Source organism: Sinocyclocheilus rhinocerous, unplaced genomic scaffold, assembly GCF_001515625.1.
Source record: "Sinocyclocheilus rhinocerous isolate Xijiao unplaced genomic scaffold, SAMN03320098_v1.1 scaffold1915, whole genome shotgun sequence".
Taxonomy (NCBI): domain Eukaryota; kingdom Metazoa; phylum Chordata; class Actinopteri; order Cypriniformes; family Cyprinidae; genus Sinocyclocheilus; species Sinocyclocheilus rhinocerous.
Window position 1 is genome coordinate 262,932 of NW_015639873.1, and position 16,303 is coordinate 279,234.

General features: G+C 38.3%; 1 protein-coding gene across 1 annotated transcript in view; it reads right to left on the bottom strand.

Annotated features, from left to right (window-relative positions):
* zbtb20 (zinc finger and BTB domain containing 20) overlaps positions 1-16,303 on the bottom strand; it is a 47,017-nt gene extending 30,714 nt beyond the window's left edge. The window contains exon 1 of the mRNA XM_016568177.1: positions 16,181-16,303. The gene's annotated coding sequence lies outside the window, so the exon portion shown is untranslated. The remainder of the gene's footprint in view (positions 1-16,180) is intronic.

Genomic DNA, 16,303 nt, shown 5'->3' on the forward strand with positions numbered 1-16,303 from the left:
ACCCTTGTTTTCCCTCTCCCAAAAATCTCTAATCTTAGAAGGGAGTTTTACGACAAAAAAACAAAACAAAAAAGACTGGCGGGAGACTACGGGAAAACAAATTTTCCCGTGTGCTCCATGTGGCTCTATACGTCTGTCACTCAGTAACACAAACTGTCAATACGTCCCTAGAGGTCAGTTTGTCTGGAAGACGCTCAGACGGCCGTGCCCTGCTGCAGTGACAAAGAGCACAGGGCGACTGAGGCGAAAGGAAAGAATAATAACAGGCAGAGAGGAAAAGTAAGAAAGCAGCTGAAATTCAGGTTAATCAGAGACGCTTTTTAATGAGGCGGCCATCTCATAAAGCATGCCGTGTGGTGACTGGAAATCATTTTTATCAGGCATGGGGGGAAAACAAAAGACAGAGAGGGAGGCAAGAAAAAGGTGAGGGTGGGGAGTCGGGCAGAGACAAGGAGGGAGGGGGGGTGTTTCTGGGAAAGGATGTCAAGCATCTGAATAATATAAATCTCAAATATGCAAATGTGACTTACAATGCTCGGCATTCACACATTGTCCTTTGCATCTGAGCCTGCTCTTTAATGGCACACAGCAGAAACAATAAGAGCGCGAGAGAGAGAGAGAGAGAGAGAGGTGGTGCCGAGAATTTATTTTTAACGCTACCAAACTATATTCGTAAAAAAAACCTACATAAATATATTAATGCTGCCGAATGCAACGTTGACCTGCTTTCCTTATTGAAATACTAAGTGCTTTTTGATGTCGCGGTGTCCATGCTGTTTGTTTGTAGGTGTTAATAGCCGGCAACACACACGGTCTAACATCATATCGCTCTCAGTGAAAATATCTCTAAAAACCACAAAACATAACTTAGAGGAAGCAGGAAAGGAACGAGGCAAGAAGCGAAACTGACAGTGTCTGTCTTGTGTAGATTTTGGCAGCACTTGTGGACAAGAATAATTCAGACCCAATGAATCACTGATACTCGGTGTGACATACTTTCCCTTGCTCGTAGGTTTTAGCCAAGGTCAAAATGACAAAACGTCCTTACTTCACACATGCACCACATGCAACTCTGAGGTGCATATTTTCCGAAATGCTTTGTTTTATCTCGAACGAAAGCCACTGAATGCAGAAATCAAACACACTCATTATTATCAGACTGATCAGTTCAATGGTAACTCTTTAGTTTAGGGAACAATTCTCACTGTTGCTTATCAGCATTCATATTATTAACATATTGGCTGGTTATTAGTACTTATAAAGCACATATTCTGCATATTCTACAACCCTAATCCTACTCAATACTTAAACTTAATACCGTACTAACTATTAATAAACAGCTCGCTGGAGCTCATTTGGAGTGTAAATAAGGGCGTCATACTGGTCACATCATCCTCCCTGCTCTCTAGTTATCAGCATTTGCCTTTGAAAAACCATAGAGTTCAGACACTGCTTGCTTGACAGGGTTGATGCAAACACCTGCAAGCCAAACCAACCAGATAACCATGAACACTATTTCAACCAGTCTTCTCATTCATTCTCCATTCATACCATTAGTCAAGTCAACAGTACACTCTCAGAAAAAAATTTGCAGAAATTGTCCCTTCAGGGCTACAACATCTTGTCACCGGGAAAATTCCCTTAAAGGCACATCTTTGTACCTTATTTACCCCCAAAAGGTGCATAGCAGTTCCTTAAGGGTAAACACTACTATAGGGTACTAATATGCTCTTTTTAGGGGTAAATAAGGTACAAAGGTGTTCCTTTAAAGGCATTTTCCCGGTGACAAGATGTTGTAGAATTGATGCACATTTTTTTCTGATACTGGTATCCAGGGGCGAACTTAGTGATTTGGGGGCCCCAAGCAAATTTCAGGTATGGGGCCCCAACACAATAACTATGTGCTCTTTTAGGCCTAACCCTTATTTTGCTCGCTCTCGCTCTCTCATAGTTTAAAGTTTATTTACCTCTTCACAACTTAAGTAGATAATTAGTCAACCTAATGCTGTTTTAAAGCCGTATTAGGCTACCTTATTTTTTTTTCACAAAAGAAGACATTATATTAAAAAAATTATTTTAATTTCAATATTTTTACAAAAAGGCTTCAAATGTCATAAAATTATCCCATGCAACTCGTTCCGTATTCCAAGTGTTCTTAAGGGGTTTGCCGAGAAAAAAATCGAAAATGTAATCTATTATCAAGCGAAAGTCTCCAGTCATTGCATTAGCAGCAGTTCGCGCCGAGTCATTTCGAAACATCAAGACAAATAAAATCCTGACACGAAACACAAAACTTTCTTTCTCTGAGGTTAATATATCCGTTCTGAGACAGTCAGCCTAGAAAGTGCGCTCCCTCTATAATCACTAAAAACTGTCTAAAAGCACTTCAGTTCATCGCGATCTCACGACGTCCCGTTAATCAATGCATCTCTCTGCACCGCACAATCAATCTCTTATTTACATCGTATCTACACGTTGTTATAATGAGAGGATTCACGAGCTTGCAGAACTCAGCACTGGACAAAAACTCAGCGTTTTGAGCATTGACTGAACATTTGACGCTCTCCAGAACACAAAAACACACTAGAGCGTTTGCCAGATATGTTTCGCCAATATCAGATGGGGCCCCCTGAATCCCAGGGGCCCTAAGCGGCCGCTTATCTCGCTTAATGGTTAAATCCACCCCTGCTCGTATCACTAAACAGCCCTGTAAAACTCAACTTACTTGCAATTTATAAATTAGATGATAGTATGCCATCAAAACATCCTTGATGAAAGAATAACTAAATGATCAATCAATCTCAGGATTTAATTACGTTTGGTTCAATTGCGTGAACCCTACAGTCAGGTTTGCATTAAAAACACCTACACACCGAAACATGCAGCAAAATGCTGTTGCCATTTGTGGAAAATAATAACTACATACATTAAGAAATACTGTTTTGTATCATTTTTTATATTTATTGTTAAGAAGACGTGACATTTAAATCAAGAGAAAGATTTATATCCCAACAACAGGCAGAGAATTGTCTCTACATTTTGAAAAGGCTCCCCATGTTACTTAGTCAATCTGAAATCAACACACACACACACACACTCTCACACACACACACACACACACACACTCTCACACACACACACACACACACACACACTCACACACACACACACACACACACACTCTCTCACACACACTCTCTGTCGAGGTGATGGTAAACTCTGCCTTAGGTTAGAGGAGTAAATTATGTTAGCATTTAAATGCAGACCAGACTCCATGAGAATACACAAAGACAGGCAGTCCTAATGAATAAAATATCACTTTTGTCTTTTCTTTTGTCTATTTTTGGTCATGATTTTGTACAATACAAACATTCCTTAGCAAGCTAAAACAACGGACTGTTACCGGTCGCTGAATGAGATGGCAAAATATGTGCCGTCCTCCTGACGGCATTCATCATTCATTATTTATTCATTTATTTAGCAAGCGTTCATTTCGAGTTGAATAGACGGCTTCACTAAATGTAGAGCAACTGCTTTTGGGAACCCTTTTAACGGGCAACAAATGCACAAATTGAGTACAGGATGCACATTAATGTAGCAAAAAATAAATAAATAAATAAAAGAGTTTGTGATTGTTTGCAGAGAAAGTCGTTTGCTTTTACACCAAGTATTTAAAGCATTCAAATGCAAAACGTGAGAAGCAGAATTCCTACATAAAACAAGAATATCCACTCGTTTCTAAAGCACACAAATAATGCCACGAACGAATGCGGGGAAAAAAACAACAACCCATGTTAAACATCCTGACCTGTTCAGACTGATCCCCAGTGAGCGACTCTTTGTGCATTTTAAATGCATAAAATATGTTTGCTGATTTACATGAGAACCATACTCTTCAATCCTCCACTGCTTTGCTGTCTTCTCAGAGTCTGATTTCTCAAATGTGATTCCGGCACGTGAAAAACAAGGAAGTGAAATACAGTGAGTCGAATGCCATGCACTTCCTTTACAACAACACGCCAGGCCTGACCTGAAACGACCCCGCGCTCTTTAGGCAAAGTGCCAAGAAAGTCTTCCGGAGAGAAGCATAAATTGCATGTTTATGGCCTTTTGCCATCTAATCATAAAGTTATGCCTGCTCCTGCTTTATCTGAAACTCTTGTTCTTGTTTAGATGTCAAATCAGTCCTACTCCGCTGTTTTATAATATAGTTTACCGTTCGACTTTAAGCTTTGGTCTGGGATACTTCTTGATTTTTACAATCGATTTGCTAAAACACAGTACGGATGGTTTTTATTTTTATCTTTTAGGTTTATTTGTTCATTGACATTTGTGTTTATGAATATCACAAACGGTAAATGGCACTTCTGAGTCACCGCATATTAACAATCACATTTATCCTGCTTTTGTGCATATTACTGCTAATTGGCTTACCACGTACTGGTATTCAATCAAATGCCATAAACACATATTAGCAGCTTATAGACATACACCCATATGATTACCACCCATAGAGTCTCTGAAGGACCTACTAGTGTAGGTTTTGAATCAACAGTGCATTTATTTTGCTTTATTTGAAATATCAACACCAGAGCATGAACATAGATCACATAGCTCTGTTTTTCTGTGATGTTTACTGTGCCTCCTTTCAAACGAGACTCACATTATACTCTGTATATATGAGAATTACGTGCACAAATTTATTATAGCCTATTGAAAATCCACAAACATGCAAGCTCATATATTCAATTGTGCTGATGTTGTCCATAATGTTCCCATTTTTTTGTAAACTATATCATGCAATTGATTCAAAAGGTCCTTCTTACATATTAGCGATATTGGGATCTAGAGATTTTGCTTGCTTTGAAATATGACACATATTTTCCAAATAACACATTAAATACACTTGAAAACATCAATTTGAATAAATATCTCAAGCATCACACACTTGGGAAATAACAAATTCCATACCATTTGCCCCCTTCATTAAAGTGTAAATCCCTATGTTAATTTATATTAGTCATTATGCATATTTTCCCATTTTAATGCACCTCTTCAGTCATTTTAAAATCTACTGTTCGCTTAGGTCTTTTTTTATTACCACAAGAAAAGAAAAACAATTACTCGATTACTCATCAGAATAATCGACTGATTGCTCAATTATCAAAATAATCGTTAGTGACAGCCCTAGTTTAGATGAAACATTACGCCTTGCTTTTAGTTGTGTGGCTGTTGTGTATTGTATAGTCAAAGCAAACACACTTCAACCTATAAAAATGAACTCTGAATTCAGCGGGGTTCACCAAAGCTGGGCTCAGTCTTCTGGATGTCATTACAGACCTATTGTAACAACAGCAATCAATATTTTCTAATCAGCGTATGGTGATCCAAATGAGGTAAATCGCCTAATTAATAACATCACACAAACATGCGATCAAAATTGACTCAATAGACATTCCTGGTGTTTTCTGAACAATCAGTGCAAAAATGTTGTCTTCGTAATAATTTATCAAAACCTGCTCTGCCTTTAAAATGACGTTATTTTCCGTCTGATGTCACCTAGGCTATACAGGTAGGGAAAATAATGCTAACCATTTAGGCTTTGTTCTAGACTACTCTTGAATGTAACACAGCCTTTCAGAAATAATGATAACATACTAATTTTTTTTCTTTCTTTGTTGAACAATGGTATTGTTTTTTCCAGTAAAGTATCCCCAGTCTGCCAAATCTCCAGTGTCAAAATATAAGGCCTTTAAAAACCTAACGTCGTCAGATTAATAACCATGTTTCAATTGCAACATGTTAAAACGGCCAACCATTTCACAAGACTCACACAGAAACTCAGCCAAAATCTCATTAATGCTTTTCACCTTATCAATGAAAATGAGGATGTGACTTAATTCAAGTGTGAATTAAAAAAAATTCTGAACAGTCCTTTTGATGGGGGGTCATCACACGGCACATTATTATTTCAGGGAGCATACACTGGAAAATCCAAATGAATACAGAGAGAAAGTTTTGCAAAAGATGCTTTTCTAATTCAATAAAACACCCAATGTTTTTCAAACGTGTCAATAATGAGGACCGTATTGGCAGACGAACTTGAAAAAACACAAAAGTATTCATTAAATTGAATTAAAAATATTATAAATGCCTTCCAGAAAAGTGCTGCTTGTATAACTTCACACGTTAGTGCACAGCGTTCTTTTTCCCAAGTGCTTATGAAAAATAATTATATAGAATTATAAGCACCATTATAAATAGCAGCATGGAGAGTGTTAAAACAAGGTTGCAAAAAACAATTATTTTCATAATTAATATGATAAGTAATATATATGCAAACTGGTTATCTGGTTATAATGCAAATGGTTCTTATTTTCTTTTTATTCTTTTTTTATTCAATTATTTTCTCCGGAGCTATTAATTTATACGAAAATACATAAAAAATTGCATTCATACATACAGTACGATGACCTGAATGGAGTGATTTTCAAGCCATCTTCTATGATGAACATGTTCTTAATTTCTTAATTAAAATTCATTTTGATATTTTTTTGGGGGGGCATGAAGTAAAACGTCCTGATGTCACAGTAAAAAAAAAAAAAAAGCCTCACTGAAAATAATAAAATTTTTGAGAGTAAATTATTATTAAGTAGTTGTTAAGCATATGTTATAGATAGAACATAGAAGTGAATCACTTTTGGTAAAATTTTATAAATATTTGAAAGAAAGTCAAAAGTAATACATTTATGCAGTGTGAACAACAATGTCATGAGGTACAACAAACATGAAAAAACTACATAAAACAGGAGAAGATATCAGTGAGCGGCCCCCTCGTGACTGTGTGTCAAGGTCAGGAAGGATTTGTTTTTCATTTCTTTATATTGGACACTCTTGGACAATTTATCATTAGATGCTTTCACACAACTAACCTGCTAAACTGCTGGACTGCATTTTGTTTCCCATAAATGTACCACATCTGCTGTTCACATAAGTAACGGCTTTTTACCATAAAGATACTATTCACACCGGTAAAATCTGTGATTTCAATCATCGAAAATTACATTTAAACACTGTGCCGTTTTCTTCGTTCACCTGGACAAGTGTGCTTTTTTTCCACAATTTTTTCACTTCCAAGTGACAGGCGTTACTGAAAACAGCACACAGTACTTGCGTCATCTCTGTCCAAACTTTATGAATGGCTCAAAGCAGACTTCTCATGTCGGCGCGTCCTCACTTCGTGCATGCCACACCAGGAACTGTACGGCTTTGTTCACACAAGCATCAGAACAGTAATTTCACAGCTGTAATGTTACAGCTTGTCTTTTACCAGTAATGATCACACATGATCGCTAAACTGTAAAATGTCAATAATTTGACATAAAAGGCAGTATGTGTGAAAGCACCTACTGAACGAGCTACACGCACCTAAAGCGTAGGAAACAATACAATCGTATGCTTAAATTAATTAAAAATAACCTCACCGTGCAGGTTCTTAAATAATACAATTCTATAGAATTACAATCACTAATATCAGCTGCTATTTTGATAAGCGGGTATTCTGGTGATATTTAAAACATATGCTATACCACATCCACATCTAGCCCAATAATCGTCAAATAATGTGCAACGAAGACTATAAAATGTATGGTACACATTTTATACAATATAAAGATAAAAGTTAAAAAACAAAAGACTAAAGAAAACAATAAATAACAAATAAGATAACAAACGAAGTGTTAAATGGTGGTACGATAGAGAATGCCCTGCACACACATTCACTTCTCTGAAAATAGTAACATGTTATAATAATCACAATAATCACACACACATAAACATAAACATAAACATATACATATTCACTTACACACAAACTAACACACACACACACACACACATAAACATAAACATATACATATTCACTCACACACAAACTAACACACACACACACACACACATTCACTCACTCACTCACACACACACACACACACACATTCACTCTCTCTCACACACACACACACACACAGCAAACTTCTTTAAAAAAAATATTGTAGATTTCTCTCATACTTGTTTTGCTCACTTTTTCCTGCCGTATCTTGCTCTGTGACCCCTGCTACTATCAATTACAATCAATTCATTGTTGCAGTCCTAATCAAAATGGTAACTACCCAACAAAATGACTCATAGCAGGTAATATAAATATCATTCTTTGTTCTCTGCTTTTTGTAGATTACAGATTGTGTTTGACTGGCTAGAAAACAATTCAGTCACACTTCCAACTCTTGTCCCTCTGTCAAATTGCCTTAGTAAAAACAACTGTCCTGGACACAGGTACGCACGCCTAACATAATCGGAAAAAAAACCCCATCCATTTACAGTAGTACACACAGTATACCAAGCATTTCTCTGGGTGGTTAAAAATATATAATGCTGTAGAATTACAGTTGGCAAAATTAGCAATAATATTGGCAGCAACTGAACTACAAAATGATTCATAGTGTAAAAATATGATTCCATATTCTCTGCTTCTGCCAGTTAGTGAGGAAATTGTAGATTAAAAAATCTCAAAAATGTTGTTAGATGACCACTTGTCCCTCTGCCAAATTGCCTTGGCAACAAAAGCCGTCCTGGCAACAAGTATGTACACCTATGCACACAGTTTTCAAGGCCATTCCTACTTCAAAACATTCAAAACCTTTCCTCAGTTCTGCAGCTGTCCGCTTTAAGCTGGCCCAGTTCATACATACCCATTAAAACGTCAAGTGATCTTTCCAAAATGGCCACATAATACAGAGTAGGATAAACAACACACTGCAATAACATGAGGCTTGTTCCCTCCCCTCTGAACCAGACACAAGTCACAGACCAATGTCCTCAAACTATAGCAACACACACACACGCACACACACACACAATCACACACACACACAATCACACGCACACACAATCACACACACACACACACACACACACAGACACACACACGGGAAAGAATATGCCTCTAAAATATTTACATAAAGACACACAATCATGACCTTTACCATGACGAGTCAACATATTGTAGTTCTTGAAGCTGCTTTTTAGCAGCTGGAATCCTACATGATTTAAAAATCTATGCATTATTTTTTAAGCTTTATATTTCTGGAGCAAATTAAGCATTGCTAACACTCCTCTGTGTGTGTGTGTGTGTGTGTGTGTGTGTGTGTGTGTGCATGCATTCGATGACAGTTGTTGTCTTCCCAGAAACATGATACATTATATATTTGTCCCACCAGATCCTCCAGTGTTTTGTGCAGCACACCACCGGTCGCCTTCAAAAACTAGTCCTTGCCAGGAACAATAAAGACTTGTTAGCAATGTGGAGTGTTAAACAGACTTTACTCGATTCCTCGTTTCTGTTAGCCTATCCGTCTGCTAATACTTCTCCTATTGGAGCGGTGAACGCGTTTGGAGCTGCCCTTTTCTCCAAAATGGAGGGCATCATATCTCTGAGTGCTCTGCTGTGCTCCAAAGCAGATCCCTCCCTTGCCTTCGTCAGGCCCGTTTTATACAGCCCGGTTGTAAATAAATAAGAAGCAAACTTGGCCAAAACTCTTTGACTACCTCCGTTTTATTTTTTCATCTCTCTTTTACAAACCATTTCCAGATATTTTCCTTCAGAAATGGCTGTGATCTCACTAAGACTTGTAGAAAACCATATGAGCGCCGGGGTTAGCTGAGGACACGAAAGCACCTTGGCAAACACACAACTTCCCTATTAGAATCCAAGATACATTTTTCACATCAGTGAAATGCCTGTGTACTCGTTTATGCATTTAAAGAGACACGCTGAAAAGATCCTGGCGATGTGCATGCCGTACCAACTGAAATATAAAAGAAAAGCACAAGAAGGCTTTTATTTGCATGCACTGAAGTACAAAAACAAACTCTATGTTTGCTATGGACAGACCTTGGGAAAGCGTGCAGCTAAAAACTAAAATGTTTATGTTGTGACAAAGTCATACGGAAAATGCATTCTTACTCGTTTCACAGCAAACTTTAGGAGCGAAAAAGGGAGAAAAAGATTCACCAAGTTAATGCTGCAACACATGACTGACAATTATGTATGCAAAAGGGCGGGAAAGAGTTGCTGGCACGCTCGGTGTGGAAAATCCCCATTGTACCAAAGCAACTCTTCGTTCTGAGGTTAGTGTTACTAGTCTGCCAGGTGAGGTCTAAACCTCGCTGCCTAAAACTGGTTTTCCTGATGCATGTGGGTGTGAATGAGAGCCTGCCTCGTTCGGGTCATCTGAGGTGAACGGTGTACGGTTCACAGTACAACTGGGAAAAAATGCATCATTGGGAGCAGATCGGGAGAGCAAGCTAGAGAACACGAGGACGTCTCCGTCACTGTAGCAGCTGCCGATCAAGGGAACACAATTACACTTGTACGAAAGACAAAGCGGTCTCAACTTTGACCTGGATCTAACATGCAGTCCAGGCCTATATTAAGAATTCCCTTTTAAACCTGCAAGCTGCTGTGTTCAGCAAAAAACACACACACACTCATACACACACTCTCACACACACTCACACACGCACACACACACGCACACGCACACGCACACGCACACGCACACGCACACGCACACGCACACGCACACGCACACGCACACGCACACGCACACGCACACGCACACGCACACGCACACGCACACGCACACGCACACGCACACGCACACGCACACGCACACGCACACGCACACGCACACGCACACGCACACGCACACGCACACGCACACGCACACGCACACGCACACGCACACGCACACGCACACGCACACGCACACGCACACGCACACGCACACGCACACGCACACGCACACGCACACGCACACGCACACGCACACGCACACGCACACGCACACGCACACGCACACGCACACGCACACGCACACGCACACGCACACGCACACGCACACGCACACGCACACGCACACGCACACACACACTCACACACACAGAGAATTATGACATGAATCAAAGATCTAGTGAGTCCAACCACATTCTTAAAAAATAGCGTGAAAACTAGGAAATCACTCATCAAGACTAACCTCATCTTCAATAAAAAAGAATAGAATTTATTCCTCTAAGATAGAGCCTAAGGGTAAGGGAATGTTCAGCTCAATTAAGAAAAGTGGATAGCTCACTAATTCTGATAGACCTCTCAGATTAAACTGTCAAGTAATTACATTGCGAGCATTTACTAAAAGCAAAAAAAAAAAAAAAAAAATACTTCACAGCCCAATTACAATCCAATTCTAAATGCTTTCTCAAGTTTAGCATTTTCTGTCTTCATGGGATATTGCATATCTTTAACAAATTCAGGCCGTTTTTACATTATACATGTAAGCAAACTAAAATATTAATACACTTTACGTATGTATTTTTGTAAAATGGCCGAATAGAGGAGTCATATATTTTTATTGTTGTAGACCCTTGAAAGAAAGCAGAGAAAATCAAAGTGTGAACGAATTGCCTGCGTCTGTGTCTGACCATTGTTACTATGGTTTCCACTCAAGCTACGTCATGAGTTTTGATGCAAATTATTCTTCTACGTAAGAGAAACATCATCAAACTAAAAATCTTACGATGAGTTACAATATTTGAATGGATGAGCCATAATAAGCCGTAATTCTCAACTCAATCTGGAATTGTGTTAGCTCTTTGATGTTCTGACATTTAGTTTTAGAGTTTTAGTTTTCGTTTTTTTTAAAGTTACATATTAATGCCATTTTGCCATATTTACATGTTACCAGTAAAGAGTGTAATCCGTTTTGGAGAATCAAGGGAAACCAATATAAACAGCCCTAAAGTAAAATGACTCCTCCTACTGGTTAGGCCCAGAACATCAGAGTAAATAAAGATTTCTGTTGTCATGCATGTTCGCATAATTACAACCTCAGAATCTACACTGTGTACAAATAATAGGTAACACAATATCAACTCAGGAGGGAGTGCTGTTGACCATCCTATGGGTCAAGGATTTCCTCAAACCATGTGAAGGCCTCCAGATGCAAGATGCCAAGCAATAAAAATCGGAATAATCAAACTGATAATTGTTATGACATGAAATATCACAGCACATGTCAGGCTGAAATGTAGGTGTTGCAACTACATCATAAAGAAAGCAAAGCCAAAAGGTCAAATGCCTATAATACATAAAATATTAATACCCTCCCCTACTGTCAATACTACATTCCATAAGAATAGGTATTGGGAAATTTATGTGAGCTGAGGTATCAAAATGTAATGTTTTCAGTTCCTGCCAGTGTTTGCCTCAAACTCCATGCACATTCACCCTTGCACTGCATGTTGTTCAATACTCATATCGAGAATTATATACGTATACACAGGTTTTTATAATGTATAGCTGGCGTCAGTTCTCTATCTAGGACAATGTGTGTTTATTTTCTCGTGTATTCATCAGAATACAACATGTGTTGCACTGAAATAAATGCCATTGTCTGATCATAAGATTCCTTAAAGAGGAATTAACTGACTCTGACCTTGACAATTAATTACTTTAGTGAAGGTCACCATCCAAACGGGTGAGATGGTTAAGATAACCTTGTAATCTGACTTAGTTACCTCTGACGGTAAAGCTAACAGCATAACAGTGAACAATACTATAAACCTTGTTTAATTGTAATTTAGCATTTTTCATTCGGTCGAATAATCAATTGCGAACCAACTGACAAACTCTTTAAAAGTCTCTGTCAGTGGCATGTGAGCATTACGTTCGAAGCACTATGAGGGTTTGATGTTTCCAAAATAAACAGCACACAATAAACCTTTTGAGCCACCAATCCCAATATTCCTAAGATCATGATTTATTTGTTGTCCTTTGGTTGCATTTATCATTTCCATCTCACCAAAAATAGACAAAAGAATATCTTTAACATTAAAAAAAAAAACTTTAGTAAACATTAAGAATAGGAATATTATAATAACTAATATTATAGAAGCTGCCACTATCCCAAAGTCTATATGAATTAATATACCGCATCTATCACAAGCAAAAAAATAAAAATAATATTCATGCACAGAAATTAAAAACCACTTTGCTGTATCATTAAACATCCACAAACAATATTCAAAGGTCATGGAGCATGAATGTAACAAAACAAAAAAAGTGTTTGAAGTCAAACATATTATGATCACAACCTCTTAACTGCTACAATAATAACTCAATGAGCTGATCATTATATAAGCAACAATCAGATCAATAAACACATCACTCTTTAGTGCAAAAACAAATAAATTAAAAAAAGAAAAAAGTTAAGTCATAAAAATACAGGCTTAATATTAATGTTGGGAAAAGCTCTTTCAGAAACAATACATGTTTGTTCTAGAGTTCTCTTAGTTAGCCTACTGTTTATATGATATCACTAACTAACAATACTTTAATGTAGTACCTCAATACTTTAAAAAAGAAGCATAAATCCACTCAAGAATGACCAGCTCTCACAGGTACGTCCAGGTAGCCTACATAACGTCTTAAAAACTTACAGACACAAGTCTCACATATTTCTAAGCATCACATAACTAGCTAAAGCTAACCCCATTACTCACAAGCAAGCAGAAAGATCTCGTTTAGTAAACTGCAGGACATACGGGCAGAGAAACAGTGCGACTGCTGTGACTTCCAGAACGTGTATTTGCAACACATTCAAGGAAAATTAAAAAGTGTGTTTTCGGTTTTGGTGTACTCAGTCGTAAACTAACGTGAAACATACATCTCAAGGACTTGTTCACATATAAAGCCACTTTAAAGTCGGTAGAACATGCAGCAAAGGCCCTCCTCCCGATTCTAGCTACTGTCCAAATCAGCCATAAAACTACACACGTTTTTAATAGATACACATAGGCTACAGCACGCGACTAAAAACAGATTTAAATGGAATTAAACAGGTGCACAAGAATAAGGAAGAACGTGTTAAAATGTAACAGTCGTGCAGCTACATGTGGAGAAAATGCTTGATTCACAAACTAATATATAACTTGTATTTCAATTAAATGTGCTGACTAAAATGAAAACTATTTGCCATAAATATAGAAAGAGTTCATTTACTCGACGTTAACGTACTTGCAGACCCACGAAGAATTTTATAAAACAGTTCTATGAAAAATAGTCCGGAAATCAGCTAAAAAAATAAAAGTGCAGTGAAAAAATAAAAACACTGAACATATTGTTTCTGGCATAGCCTAGGCTATAAGTTAAAAAATAACTGGAGAATGCTATAATATTTTACGATGGTTTATAGTAAGACTGCCTTACGCTAATGCATGCCTAGCCCACACATCTTATCCTTATAGGCACGTGCAAAGTGTCTGAAACACAAAGAAATGCAAAGGGAGAGACTGAAGTTTTCATCGTGAAACTACATTTAACGGGGATTGAAGTAGCCTAGGCTAAAGACAAGAGGTGTTTATTCAGACATCCACAGCTTTAGGAGACTGGCTCGCAGCGCACAGGGTTAACAGAACAGAGGTCATGACTGAGAGCTACCAAATCCTAAAATCATCTTACTTCATAAGAGCCCAATAATATGCTTGTATACGCCAGCACGTCACTTAAAACAAAAATCGGCAATTTGGCTATTGATTTTGTATCAATAAGTCAGACTTCCAAGGCCGAAGCGTCTGAGAGCGGCCAGCAAATCCACAAAAAAAAAAAAAAAAAAAACTCTAACAAACATGCACACTGCTAAATAAAATATGATAACTGCATTTCGCTTAGGCTATATCGTAAAATAACAAGGTTTTCCTTCATTCAGCTCATTCGTTCAGATAAAACACCCCAATAATAAAAGTAGCCAACATCGAATAGAATCTCCCCACATAAATGACATCCTTTCCATGCCGTTTTCTATAAATAAACAGAACATATAAGACAGACATTTTATAATACAGCGTCGGGAAACAGAGTGCATATGATAAATTAATGAAAATGTTTTTTTCCACTACGGGCCAATGCCATGGCTCTCACGCCCGCCGTCTCGTGCTTCAGATAACAATGCAATCAGCGTTGCATCCAAAAACTGAAGACGAGCTCCTCTGTGTTTTGCCATATTAAGTTTTTTGGTGTGTGTGTGTGTGTGTTAAAATGGCCGAGTGATTTATTGTTTGCTTGTAACGCGTGCGTTACAGGCAACAAGCTGGCACTTCACAACACGGAGTCAAAATGAGGTCATTCATAAGTAGTACAGGCATTAGAATACGGAACAGATGGCCATTTATCTTTTGTAACTAAAACGGCATTTCAGCTTCTCCGCGTACTTGGAGCGAGGGCTAAAATTGCTGCGTATCCCCATTTAATGATGACAAATAACGGACCCGGTAAAGCGCCAGACACACTCCCTACTACAAAACTCCACAGCTTCGCTCAGAATTTGTCCGCGCAAAACAGCGACATACGCAACAATTCGGCTCCGTCTCAGATATCCCGAGAGCAGAGGCTAGCGCGCAAATCTACCGGGGTCAATAAAATATTAGCAATGGCCCGGAAAACACTAGGCGGCTGAAACGTTGAAATCATCAGAACATTTGTTACTGTAGCGCCGACGGCCTTTAATCGGTGATACTTGACACTTAACACACGGTTAGAGCGGTGTTATTGTATCAGATATTTTGCTCGTGCGTAGGGAAGACCCTAGCGGCTCTGCTGGCTCGTATTGTGCTTTTCGTGTCACGGTTCAGTGTTGCGTTGAGCACTTCGCAAATTATTCAAATACCCCGTGAAATAATACAACTTGCAAAAACTACCGACAAAGTCCTCGTAGCCTGACAACTGTTCGGCTACTTCCTAGAAAATGCGTGATCAAGCAGGGAATTACATGCTCATTTTACCTGAGACGTCACTTCAGGCAAGCACGAGTCTTTATGGTTTAATTTCAGACAAACGTTGGCTGTTCTGACTGAGAGAACTGTACCAACTAAATGTAATTTCACAAGTTTTCCGTATCTTCTTCAAAGCCGCCTTATCTGTAGCCTATTGATGGACAAAGACTAAAGTCTTGCGCTTGAGTTATTAGTATAAGTTTTTTTTTCCAGCTCATAGCACGGGAATGACTGCTATTACTCTTATAAATAGCCTAACATAAATAGTATAAGTACCCTCCCTCTCCCTGTTCCTTACCTGCTGCTTTAAGGGTCTTTCTTCTCCAGTGGCCACAGCGCTTCACAGCTTCCCCGGTTTTCCCCAGGCAAGGACTGAGTTTATTAATATTGTCCCTTACTTTGTTTCATTTCTCACTTCCAT